Source organism: Rhipicephalus sanguineus, chromosome 8 (genome assembly GCF_013339695.2).
Source record: "Rhipicephalus sanguineus isolate Rsan-2018 chromosome 8, BIME_Rsan_1.4, whole genome shotgun sequence".
Lineage (NCBI taxonomy): Eukaryota > Metazoa > Arthropoda > Arachnida > Ixodida > Ixodidae > Rhipicephalus > Rhipicephalus sanguineus.
In genome coordinates, this window is record NC_051183.1 from 86,763,342 (window position 1) to 86,777,559 (window position 14,218).

Consider the following 14,218-nt stretch of genomic DNA (forward strand, 5'->3'; position numbering starts at 1 on the left):
CCCTCAGAAGGAACTGAACCCACCACATGAAGGCTTCGATTTGCCAACGTTCCAGCTCCCTTGACGACAGCTTCTCTCGCGAGTCTCAATATGTGCTCGCCGTTTTTTTAATCGCTATTGAAGACGCGTATGCTTGAAAGATTCGAATGTTTTGACATATGCCAGTATTCATATCAGCCGCAGATAAACTTGTTATTGTGAATGGAAGCAGCAAAACGAAGCCGTATAAGGATAACAACTGACAGCGGTTCTAAAATTTCGTGAACCTGATCTATCGCGTGCGGAACACTAAAGTCACTTTCACCACAGTACGTTTGTGTCATGTGAAAACGTGCACTAACATTTGCACGGGCGACTCATTTTGAGCAATCCTTCTTCTGAATTGGCGCGGCCATAAATCACCCGTAAAAGAACGCTAACGCAACCGCGAACAGAAAACTATAATAACAAATGACAGCGTCTATAAAATTTTCTGGCCTTGATCCATCGAGTACGCAACGCTTAAGCCACTTTCGCCGCAGTACACCTGTGTCAAGCAAAAAAAAAAAACGCAATAAGATTGGCGAGAACCTACTAGTAGTCACCGGACACAGCACACTTTGTCACTTAATTAGATAGACTTGCACGCGCCGTATAATTACGAGTACTTGTATGATCGTCAACGTCTGAAAACATTACAGAAACAGCTAAAGTAGCCCCTTGCCAATCTCGGTGCACTTTTGTAAAGACGATAGTCTTTCGTGGGATAATTAAACGGAGAAATTTTGGTGTGTCTTTCTGTCTGTCTGTCTGTCTTTCTGTTTGTCGGCACGTCCCTCGATTCAGCCACCCGGCCAAAGTTGAACCACTTGCCCAAGGGCCAGCCATCTTGAACGGCTGACTAGGTTCATACTTGTGTACATTGTTGACCAAAAAGCAAACATTACGCATATCTGAGGCGCAACATCACTAGGCAAGTATTAGGTGGTGTGTTCCTTTAATAGAAAATGCATACATACGTAATTCTAAAGACCCTAGTTTCTTAAGCTGCGCTGAAAATGCGACTGCGCGTTAAACTTGACTTCCTCCGTGCCCTCTGCACGAGCTGATTGTTGTGTTTCGGTTTCGGTTCTGTATTGCGCTGTACGAATGCCATGGGGCGCCGCTCTGGCATTCCTTTTACCCAGGCGACGTGTAAATAAAATAGTGTGTGGAGAGTACTCGTTGAGTGCGGACGTTGCTTATGCTTCAGCGCTTCGCGCCAAACCGCGTGTTCGGGCTGGCTGGCGTCACCGCCGGTCTTCGTCTGCTGCTGCGCCGGGACTACCAGCCCGCAACACAGCACTGATGTTTCCCGATGTATTTCCAGATGGCGTCCATATCTCACGCAGCGCCTCTTCTATCGTCCTTAGACGACATTTGCAGCGAAGCACGCATAAAGCGGCCAACTTTTTGCACGACATTAATGCATTGCGGTGAAAGTGACTGAAGTGTGTCCTGACGCGAGAAATCAAGTCCAGAGTATTTTAGTAGTGTTGCCCTTTGTTGTTATGATTCCCTTCTCGCGGTGACTTTGACGCTGTTCTTAAGGAGATCTGTGGCTGTGTTCGCACACTAGGGGGGATCACTCAAAATTTCAGTCTCCCGTGCAGATCTTAGTGCACGTTTTCTTTTTGCGTGACACAAATGTACTGTGGTGAAAGTGACTTAAGTGACTAACAATTTGTGAGAGAAACCCGTCGTCAAGAGAGGTGGGCTGTTTGGGCTACAGCGATGTCTGGTGCGCACGGTCCACAGCACAAGTCTCTTTGGTGTGGTCCACAAAATAAAGCTGCACTTTATTTTATGGTCTAGTTCACATAACAATGCTGCAGTTTACCCTATGGTCTGGTCGGTGCGCAGAAACCGTCGTCAAGGGAGGTGGGCTGCTTGGGCTACAAAACATTTCTGCACAGCTCACAGCGCGCAAGTTTATTGTGTGGTCCACAGAATAAAGCTGCACTCTATCGTGTGGTTTGGACCACAGAATAGTCACTGCGTTAAAGAACCCCAGGTGGTCGAAATTTCCGGAGGCCTCCACTACGGCGTCTCTGATAATCATATAGTGGTTTTGGGACGTTAAACCCCAGATAATATTATTATTACAGTAGATGCCTTATGCACAGCGCGGTGAAACGGCTGAGAAATTCCACACATTCTGTGCCTCGTCGCGCGAAAACTGCGTAGCAGCCGAACGCTGACCGCATAGGTAATCACAAAGCGACGAACTACGATGCCTCGACTAAGCCGTAATAAGTGTTTTTCTGCCTCAACGAAGCTGATGAAACAACGCATTTTACATCTTCCATAACATTAATTCATTCACTGCTTACGCTGCATGGTGGACCATGTTGCTGGCTCTGGCATCCTGAATGGTATGTCGCCGACCTCCTGCTCCTATCCGTCGTTTGGCACAGGAGACTTGTAACCGTAAGCAGTTATATTTCTTTGCAATTGGAAATGGTCGCCATCATCACAGGAGAATTCACCGCTGGCAGAGGGACCACGAAATATTGCATATTGTGCAGTAATGTGACAGCGCTTGCGCTTCGAAAGATGGCGGCGGGCCAGCCGGCTGTCAAATGATTGTGTCCTGACATCACGGCTTCCAACTTGCGATGGCCGGGTGACTTGGCGCACGCTTGTGGGAAAAACTATGTCGGGCAGACAGAGCGCTGCCTAAATAATAGGTTATTTGACCACAGAGCCTCTTTGAATGGGCCACCATGTTCGAACCTTTCGCTTCATTGTAGGGACTGCGGCTGCGCGCCCAGGCTGACGGAAGCAAGTGTGCTGGCAAGATTTAACGGGAAAACGGAGCGAGAAATTGAGGAAGCGTTCTGTATCTACAGATGTGGTGAGGCATGTGTCGCGAGGCCATCGATAGTGTTGCACCCTATCGAAATAGATTACTTGAGTGCTAGTCACTAAAACTCGTTTTTATTCTTTCATCACGTGTCTTGTTCATTGTGTATATATGTGTGAATGTTCTTCAATAAATTTCAGTTGATAGTCTGCGCTGTGTATGTTACCACTTCACTTTGTCCGTGTTATTTTGCGCTAAGTTTAAAAATGGAATATTACCAACTCGCCCAGCAAAACGTCCCTCTTAAAAAAACGTAGAAAATAAGGCTACCCGCTGAAAAGTTGGATAGTAACGAATTCTTCTAGATGTAATCGCAAAATGAGAATTCACTTTCAGCACTTCCGCAAAAATTTCAGATTTTGTTTCAGTATCCATTTAAAGAAGTCAAAGGCAACGCGCAGCGTATTGGTAATTTTATTTGCGTTGTAAAAGGCAGTGTTCGCGGTCATACGCTGAGAAGTGTTCGGGTTTCGTTGCTAGCGTATTACATCATAATCTTTAATATTGTTAGTACGCGATATCTTACTGTAATATACACATCTGAAAGCACTGTTACCCTTATTTGGAATTGCTGTTAAATATACACTGCGATTACTATCAGTGCTTCGTATTTCTGGCATAGTACTTATTTTTCGAAAAAGCGAAGAATCATTTGTCTGCTTGAATAGATTGCTGCGATCGGTGAACTTACCCTTAATAACATGTGATTTTCATTTAAAGCAGTGAAATGATGCATGGGTTAAACATTAATGAAGATTTACTTGATAGTGCTGACACGGAAAAGCTTCAAGTTATACACAATTTATCATGGTGTACGTCCCTCAGAAAGTGCTACGGTAGCCTCTTAACCTGTGTCTCACCTTTTAACAATATTGAAGTGAGGCACGCCTCCACACCGTTGTTGAATGTCACATATGTGTATAGAAGTAAATTAGAAATATATCTACATTATAGGACTTGATAAAGATAAGAAGAAATGTACGTGGGTGCTCCGTTGTCATTCGTTTTAGAGCAGTTTTCATCTAACGTAAGCTTTTTGAAACTTGCCCGAAATATTCTCCTATTGCAAAACAGATACCGACTCCTATGAAAGGGGAATCAGCCATGCTTTTAGAGCCCCTAAAATAAACTCCCCCACTATTGCTCATTCTGTGAGAACAGTGACAGGTGTCAACAGAGCTAAAGGCAGTGTAAAATTTACCGAGACAGGATGACATTTTCACAGAAAATTGGAACGGTTTGCGTGTACGGCGGCGTCTTTTCAAGTGATGCTTTTCTGGAACAGCAAATCTAAGGCGTCATTTCTGTCTTTGTGTCTACTTTATGCACTTTTTTTTCTTTTTATATACTGGGAGATATTGAGCTCACAAGTCTAGTCCGGCCTATGCCTCAGGAGTTCTTTAAAGGGGCCATGACGCGGTCGCCCAAAGATTTGTGGTTTTCAGCGAAAACTAGATGTAGAGGGTATATTATGCCTATACACATTTCAAATGTGGGCCCTAAAAGAATATTTCAGTAGAAAACGAGCCCTAGAAGTCGCCGGCTGTAAACCCCGCCCACCGCCGGCGACCGCCATTTTGCAATGGCGCGTGTGACGCCATGTGCAGCACGCTACGGAGCCGTCGTCTTCTACCAAAGTTTCAGCCGCTGCAAATCGTTGAATTTCAGTACCAAGCTGAAGAAAGCTGAAATATCTCAATATCACATGCAGCTGACCACGGAACAATATCGTTCGCCGCGATGCAGACGCTTGCACAGCTAGTTGCTCGTTACGTCACGGCTCGCGAGTGCACCAGTGTTGCCTGACTCTCGGACCGCTGGCGTGGTTATAAAAATATTCGATTATAAATTAAGTGCTCGACCAAATGCGCTAAAATTTCGCCAGCTTATTTGTTAATTCACAATGATTAATCCACATAACACAGAATATGATCGAAAATTGGGTGTCATGGCCCCTTTAACCTTCCGTGTTCAGTGCAATCAGCTTTCAAATATACCGTTTCGACTAAATTAGCTAGAAAGCAAACATTTGTGGATGTTGTCGCCCACGTCAGTCCCACTTTTGCGCCAGCAAGTTATTATTTTGCAGCTAAGGCCGCCAAATGATTTATTCGAACGATTGAATCTGACCCGCAAGTTGTCTGGGTGAGTTCGGCTGAGTAAAGTGAGTAAGCTGAGTATGAGTCTTGGAATTGGCCAGTTCATTTAAATGAAAGACATTTTGCACCGCTATCAAACATGGGCGAGAAGAGAAACATGAAACCGGACGAGCGCTGATATCAGGGTGTCCCGTTTTCACGCGTCTTTTCGCGTTCTTATTCTTTCGCGGTGCAGAATTTCAACGTTAAATTAAGTGTGAGTAAGAGAGACGCCTAAGATCCAAAACATACTTCTTTCTGAGCGAGTCTGAGTTATTAATGCATACGTTACTTACTGAAAGCCTAAATTTATGATCTTTATTCATTTGTCCGTAGTTCCACAAACAGAATCATTGTATGCCTGTAAATGGGCTCTTTCTATTTTGTAGCCCCGCTTGTAATACCCCACAATGGGCCCATAACGGAAAAAATAGAGCCAGCTCAACTCAATAAAAACCGTTAAAATATAGAAGCTGATGTCCCCGTCCTTCAGGCTATTGCAATTTCCTGTTTTGGAAATCTGTGTTGTAACGTTGTTTTTTTTTATTTTTTACTCAATGCTTACTTATGGTGTGATAGTAGTGCTCTATTGTACTAGTGCATCGGCTGTTGCCCCTTTTGTCAGGCATTACATTTTGCTCCAAAGTTTCAGCAGTTTAGGATTTCTGTTTTTCATGTTAAGCCATGTGGATCCCACGCGACGATATGCCAATTTACGGTCGCGTTGGAACGCTACGGTAGCGTTCCAGTGGTGCTGTGGCCCAATCCACCCGGTCATTCGCCCAAAGCGCATGTTACTCTAATGGCTGTGGTGTATTTGCACGCAGCGTTTCAAGCGATGCCGCTGCGAATGAGATATCCGCAACACCAAGGATGTATTGCGAGGCGTCGTTGCATGCACTGTGGATGGTAAAAGCTTGCGGGATCTGCGTGACGACGAGAGACCTTAGATGGACATGGCTAGCACCTCAACAGCTCTGCTGCTGAAATAAATGATGATGCTCCGATGCTGAAATAAATGAACAGCACTAAGTGCCTGTCTGTGAGAGCAGCGTGGGGCACGCACAATGTACATTGCGAGTACATAGAGAAGGTCATCCGTGGCACATATGTAACTATACACAGGCGTCACAGCAGCCCTCGTTGTTCGGCTACGGCGCCGCCGCAGCCTGAGTGCTCACACCTGAATGTTTAATGACAGCGAATATTCTACAAAAACCACCATGCGGAATGATCCATACGAGGAGCCCAGAAAACAATGAAAATCTAATACAGCGAAATACAGCGTCCAGACGACATTCTAATGTGGCTATCCACGTGAGCTGTTGTAGCAATTGCACATGTGACAGGGACACGTGAACGCTGGAAAACGACAATTCTAAAGAAATTTCATGATGAAAACGCTTACATATAGGCCGGTAGAAAATGAAAAGAAATGAAATCCTGTAATGCAGGACTAATGCCATGTGACTGCGAAAATCCGCAATCGTAGTATCATGGTGAGCGCACCTAGAAGATATCGTCAATTGCTTTCTTATAATAGAAATAGACGTGTATTCGGAGACGAAATAATCTCGCATAATGCCGGTGGCAGCTGCAGTAGTGAGAAGACGGCTACGAGTCACCACTACCCACAGAAACTATAAGTAAACATGCACATAGCAGTAGATTCCTAATAACCCATTTCCGCGTTATTGATCGTACTGTCGTGCACTTTTAGACGCTGATCAGCACAGCACCTATTCAGCCCAACTGAAATTGCACGACAGGTATGTATATTTCGTTTAGCGTTCCTTATTGTCCTTTATGATATGAGTACAAGGTGTTGTGATATTTGAGATTATATTTTGCATCTACATTCATGCAATGAAAAGTAAAGGTTAGTATCCAGACACAAGGCGTCCGCATAGACACATGTACAACACTTGGCCTTACCGATAAGGTTACACAACGCTTTCACAAGTGGCTGGATGAGCGCCTCTCTGGTGCAACGTCATAAACACTTTTGCTTATTGCTATATTGCTTTTTACTGTAATGACTCTACCTTCTTAACGTAAGACTGATTCAGGTCCATGTGAGTTTCAACTCTTATGTAGTTCAGAGGTTACGAGAAAGCATTTTATTTATTTGAATTCGAAGCAATCATGTAGCCACTTAGATTAGAGTCACTATTTACCTGCCGTTCCTCAACCACCCAATCAATCACTACGCATTCAATGCTGTACTCTGATGATATTACCAGAAGTGATAATTTCCGAATACGGCCTCTGCGTTATTCGCAATCGAACGACGGGATGTCTGGCGGAGGCATATGTTTTACGTTCCTGTGGCGCACGAAGCGGCAATCCGCAGAGAAGGGAAGGCAGACAGAGAGAGCCACAAAAAAGACACTGGCTGAAACCCGGAAAATCTAGCTAGCCGGAAGCTACAAAGACTTCCCGCTACATGGACCGCGACCCGAGAAGAAAGGATAGAGAAGATTGAATGCCACTGAAACAACGACATACCCTGTGCCACCTACGCGATCCTGCTATGCCAACAGATGCGGCTACACACATTTAGCGCATCATTTTAATAAAACAATGAAGGTACATTCGCACTGCCGGAGCCAACCCTGAAGGAAAGCCAGAGCTTGGCGGCCTTCTGTGTTTCCCTTTATTTTTATTTTTTTTTCTTTTTCTGTTATCTCTCTGCTTCTTGCGTGTCTTTGTTAGCTATGTTTATTTCTATTTGCTTTTTTAGCTATTTATGTATTTCTTTGTCTTTCTCCATCACTCCATCTTGCTTTCTCTTTCTTTCCTTTCATTGTCTCTATTTCTATTTCACTCTTTCAATGCTGTGCGTCCCTCTCTTCCATCATTCGTTATGTTCTTTGCCCTGCGGAGTAGTGCAGCTTCCACATGCACCAACGGTGTTTCGCCGCCGACTGCTTCGAGTGTGAAGCACCGACTAATGAAAGACAACGATGTCGAGGGACGTCGTCGTAGCTCAAGCTACGAACATTTGTCTGTCGTAAAGCTGAAGCGCAGTGTGGTTGTCTATGCCAGAACACAGGCGTAGGTTACCCTATTACTCGGGAATGCACGCGGTGCCGTTTCCATCCTTAATTTACGACGCTTTGAAGAAGTGCATATCGAGTACCGGTGTTCATTATGCGCTTGTTGATGTTATCTTTGTGCGGGATCGACTATACGCTGTGCCCAGGTAGTACATATTTAAAACATCAGCTACCACAACGTTTCAGTCATCACCATGGGCGTTAGTCGTCGCGATGGTGGTGTGCCACTAGTCGTCAACGTGGGTGCATCCATGTCAAACGGTGCTGAAGCTGCCAGACACCAATATACATTGTACGAGCACCCATATATCACTGTACAATGAGCACTACCTTTGTAAAGACAGGCTTCACTTTCGTGTTATACCGATTTCTATGACAGATGAATCAACCATGTTTTTTTGCCAAGACTTTCTCTCGTTCTCTTTCTGTCTCACTTTTCTCCCTCTCTGTATTTTTTCTCTCGCCCATGAAACTTTTGCATCCCACGCCGGACAAACTGGCGTAAGTGTTCTGGGAGCGAAAGAGGGGATGAAGAACAGTACCGAGAGAAAGATAGCAGCTGGCGCGCGTGTCCGGGGAGCGAGCAGGAAATGTAAAAGGCCGATCGTGATGATGACAGTTTGCTGGTGACTCCACACGACCTGAAGAAAAGCCTAACAGCTCCGCTATTATTTAAAGCCCTGGCAAATTTTTTTCCTGTGAGGTTCTGAAATTTTTACACGACTTCTGGGGACACGATGCCCTTCAAGTCTTGATCACCAATAGAGGGAATGCGTTTATGAGCGAGCTAATGCATGCTGCGACGCAAAGCGATAAATTAGCGCAACATAACCCCATAACAGCCCGACACGATTGCGTCTGCGGAGCACCTCCATAAAACACATCAACGACATGTTAGGAATATAGGTCCGTGGTAGAACAGACGATGTGTGAGGGTGTCCTTTCTTGCGCGAGATCTGCGAACGGCGTGGAAGAATCACCACAGATAACACCACCCACGCTAGTTGCAGAGGTAACATGACAACGATGCCTGGCGCCGTGCTATAAAGGCGAGGGACGAAGGCCATCTCGAAGTCGCCACATATGTGGAACGCTCCGAAGAGGCAAGACGACTAACTCGTCTGCGCATTAAGAACTACCAGATGACCTACAGTTTTCTCTACAAGCTGTAATGACGCTATGTGGTTTTTTAACCCGGAGACCACGTTTGGATTTGTGCGCTGATGAGTATATTTTGGCCAGTTGCGCGATTTTTCAGCCATAGGCGTTTATAGCGCATGTAGGTGTGTTTAAATATCTCTTCTTTCTTGCTATTTAAAATTTTCTCTCAATTTTCATAAGATGCAATGTGAAAACAACGAATCACAATGTAGTCTGTATACGTATTCGGAGGAAATCTCTTAGGTAGAAATAATTTGAAGGATGTTAAAGAGCACAAAGTAAAAACTCTTTCAGACTTCCTTGCCATTGCGCGCCCCTTCTCGACATTGTACTTTTCACACGTAATGAACCACAACTTATTTTCAACTCTTCAAAGTCAACACTTGTGCTCTCTTGGCAAAGCCAGCACAGCTGTCACCAATATTAACAGGTAAATGGAGGCCACATAAAATCCAGGAGCCCTTTCCCAATAGGGAAGAGGGGGGCAATCTAAGATTGGCGTGTGCAGCCTGACGTACTGTTCTTTCTTTCTTTCTTTCTTCCTTTCCTTCTTTCTTTCTTTCTTTCTTCTTTCTTTCTTTCTTCCTTTCCTTCTTTCTTCCTTTCTTTCTTTCTTTCTTTCTGTCTTTCTTTCTTTCGTTCTTTCTCTCTTTCCTTCTTTCTTTCTTTCTTTCTGTCTTTCTTTCTTTCTTTCTTTCGTTCTTTCGCTATTTCTTTCTTTCTTTCGTTCTTTCTCTCTTTCCTTCTTCTTTCTTTTTTTCTTTCTTTCTTTCTCTCTTTCCTTCTTTCTTTATTTCTATCTGTGTTTCTTTCTTTCTTTCTTTATTTCCTTCTTTCGTTATTTCTTTCTGTCTTTCTTTCTTTCTTTCGTTCTTTCTCTCTCTCTTTCTTTCTGTCTTTCTTTCTTTCGTTCTTTCTCTCTTTCCTTCTTTATTTCTTTCTGTCTTTCTTTCGTTCTTTTATCTTTCCTTTTTTCTTTCTTTCTGTCTTTCTTTCTTTCGTTCTTTCTCTCTTTCCTTCTTTCTTTCTGTCTTCCTTTCTTTCCTTCTTTCTCTCTTTCCTTCTTTCTCTCTTTCTTTCTTTATTTCCTTCCTTCTTTCTTTTCTTCTTTCATTCGTTCTTTCTTTCTTTTCGTCTTGCTTCCGTTCTTTCTTTCTTTCTCTCTTCGTTTCTTTCTTTCTTTCTTTCGTCTTTCTCTCTTTCTTTCTCTCTTTCTTTCTTTCCTTCCTTTCTTTTCTTTCATTCGTTCTTTCTTTCTTTCTTTTCTTCTTTCATAAGTTCTTTATTTCTTTCTCTCTTTGTTTCATTCATTCTTTCTTTCTTTCTGTGTGTCCATAGCATTGAGCAATGCTCCATCGTAACTGTTTTCTTCGCCCCATACTGGGAATTTCCCCTTCATCCATGTGCTTAGCAGCACGACACTTCAGTTGGTACAGCTCACAACGACGGGCATGCGTTGATATCCAGGCAACAATGAAATGTGTGAACTTGAAATTACAAGTCGATAAGAAATCAGCATAAGAAATCATATCAGAGACGGCTCATCGCCGGCAAGCCCAAATTCGGAAGAGCATGCCTTATTGGAGAACGGGGCATATAATTACGAATGTGACCGGCGCCCATTCGAGAGCGACCCTATATCTGTACACTCGTCGGCGCTGGGTTTCTCGCGCGCGGCGTGGCCACCGAAAGTCCTGAGTCATAAGATGCCTCACTTGAAAAGGCGATTTAAGTACGTCAGCTCTTTCCGGAAATCTTACTTGAGGAGTCGCTTGGACTGTACAGCTGTGAATATGTGGCAACCTTTAAGGTGAAACTTGAGCGTTTCTTCTTCGCAGCAATTGTTGTGCGATGCATTTGATTGACGTGTTTTGCTCAATATTATGACGTCTCTTGACATAAAGATTGATTAAGGTGACCTAGAGTTTGCGTTGTGCTGTTGTCTCTTTGTGAGCGCCTGTCTGTTTCACTGCACTGCTTGTTTTATGTTTGCAACCATATGCATTCTCCATTTGTAGAAGTAAAAGTCATGAACGTAAGAATGTGCAGTATTGCTCAGTTGGTTGATTGATGTACTGGAACCTTTATTGGAGCATAAGAAAGACTAACACAAATCGGCATAAAGTCATATACACCGCGCAATACTTAACTGCACAGTTCGGTAATCTTCATATTTACCCATAGCTTAAAAGAAACAACATGAACGCCACAGGATCTGTTTTACCTGTTTGTTGGTTTTCGCAACGTGGTTGATATTAAAGGGCAAAAGTGCTGGTGTAAGCCTGCGTGAATTTCTCTATTTCGTTTCTCCGTGAATAAAACGTCAGTATTGAGTCAGCGCTCGTTTCTGTCGTCCTTCTTCGGGTGTCTGTTTTGTTTCGTTCACGCTATGGGCAAAGATGGTGGTTATGATCACTATTCTTCGTTTCCCAACGTAATATTGTCATCCTATAGTCGTCAACGGCCAGCGTTTACTGCATGACCAACATTTTTCTCCTTGACACCTTTACCTACTATTATAAAAAGAAATGTGCATTGTGCCAGACGAAACAGCCATGGATTTGGGAAAAATTAATGCTAGTATGTTTTCCAAATTATGATAGCAGATATTACGCGAGCGATATTTCTTCCATGGACATGATAAATAAAAAATGTTTTAATCTTTTGTCGCAGCGCTAATATATCGTTGATCGCTCCTCATTTTGGGAACGTTTTTATTGTTCAGTAAGAGTGACGATAGCTTAGGGGTTATTGTAATGTACAATATTTATTTCAGCTCAAGTGGGTGAGATTTTCGTCAGGGGTAAATTTGTAAACGACCGTTCTTGAGTAGTTGTGTGACTTGTGTTGTTCCGGCATTCCAAAATATTCTCTTTTACAGCGAAAGCTGTTATGAGATCACAACAAGGGCCGTTTTTGACGCTGCAGTTGTCCGCCGCCGGTGTCTGTAACCACTATAGCTCAAAATAAGAAAAAAAAACGAAATAAGAAATAATTTTCAGAATGGAACGAGGTTCGATCCTGGGCCCTCTGCGTGGGAGCCCAGTGTTCCACCTCAGAGCCATTCCAGTGCTTGAAACTGCTTTGCAATAAGACCACATACAGGCTTCATATCGGGAAGGAACCACATTAACATATGTAATGTAGAGTGGTAGACGAGTAAAATAATAACCAAGAGTCACACAACGCGAATTCTGTAACCAGGCGTCAAACAATGCGACTTGTGCAACGAGTTGGTTGTTGAATGCCTCCAAACCATTACAAAAGACTCTGCCATAATTCTCCATCGTCATCAGTCACAGCATCAACAAAGAACACATAATGCCTTACCGGTGTTTAGCAGGTACTACGGTTCTGCGCAGAACGACGAAAAATTGCATAGTGGCTGCTTCCCTACTTCAAAAAAATTATTATTTATAGCGTAGTGGGTTCCTCGCAAGTGCACTTCTATTGGTTGCCAAGGAAGCCCATAAGGTTCCCATGATCCATTTCATGGGGGTCTCTCTATCTCTCTCTATCTCTTTCTCATGTCAGCGTATGTTATAAAGCCTGGTGGCAGAGTGAAATAACGACTGGGCGTCACACAATGCGAATTACGTAACTAGTGGGTCCTTTAAAGCTTCCAACCCATTACAAAATGCTCAGTCAGAATTCTTCATCATCATCAGCCGTCGCATCAAGAAACTGCACATAATGCCTTACAAATGGTACCTCGCTTCTCCGCAGAATGGCGAGTAATGTCGTGGCGGGTGCTTCCCAACTTCACAAAAATTATGATTTGTGGCGTAGTGTGTACGTTGTTAGTGTAGTTGTATTAGTAGCCACAAGAGAGTTTATAACGGGCTCTAGAAATGCCGCTCTTCGAGCTTTCGCTCTGACTGTGCTGCGCTTTCCGCGCAGGCCTGGTATTTTTTTGCACAAAACGAGCGAGCGATGTCTTGTCTGGTTTAGAAACGCCAAAAGTGATGCCTCCAACTGTGATCACAGGCGCTTACACAGCTAACCCATGCAAAGTGCGTTCTTTTGAAATTCCAGATATCGCACTTGAGTTAGCTTGACGATATTAGCATCAATAGTCAATATTGGCAAGGGCTAGTAGTATGCATCTATATACGATAGACGACAATGCTGTCCGGATGAGGGCATATTTATTTTCGACGAGAGAATGAAGTACTGGGATTTGAGTCAAATACGTGTGGCAGCTTCGCTGTGTTTTTACAATGGTGCTGCTGCTGGAGTTATTGGTTATGCACCTTAGTCGAGACTATTCTGGGCTAGATGACTGATAGTGCATTCACATGTACACATATGGCGGATGGCGTGCCAGACGTGGATGTAAAAAAAGGGGTCGGCGGTATCCTGGCTGAAGAATGGGAACTATATACTCTAAGTCTATAAGCACAATAACTGTCTTCTTGTCAATGGCCCGCAGTCATGCCTTTCATGCGTTCTCCCTTGTACAAGTGCAAAAAGGCGGCGTCATTTTCTACTGAGTAGCGAATCAACCATTTTTTTTGCTATTTCGCTTCGCTGCACTGTTGCTTTTGTGGTATTGCGCGATCAACAGTCGAAAACTATCTGAATCCACATACAATGTCGGTGAAGTTAAGAGCAGTGCCTCCATTAGGTAAAAGTGTTCCATGGTCGCTTTAATCGGTGCTTCCACCAGAAGAAGATAGCGCGAGTGTAAAGCTCTAAATTCAGTTCTTTCGCAACCACGTAGCCATTTCATATAGCGCAGAGGCGAACAATATCTATATCTATGTGCCACGCTTGTTCATTTGCGATTCCGGAACACAGTGAAGAACATTTTAAAGACAGGTTACCTTTTATTCTTGCCGTGTCGACTGCAAGACTGTTGTTTGGAAACAAGCGCGGATTTCACTAAACACCCATAGAAAGCTTCATGCGCAAAATTCTTTAGGCGACATTGTTGCAGGAGAGATGTTCGCACGCACGCCTGTGCCCACATGTCT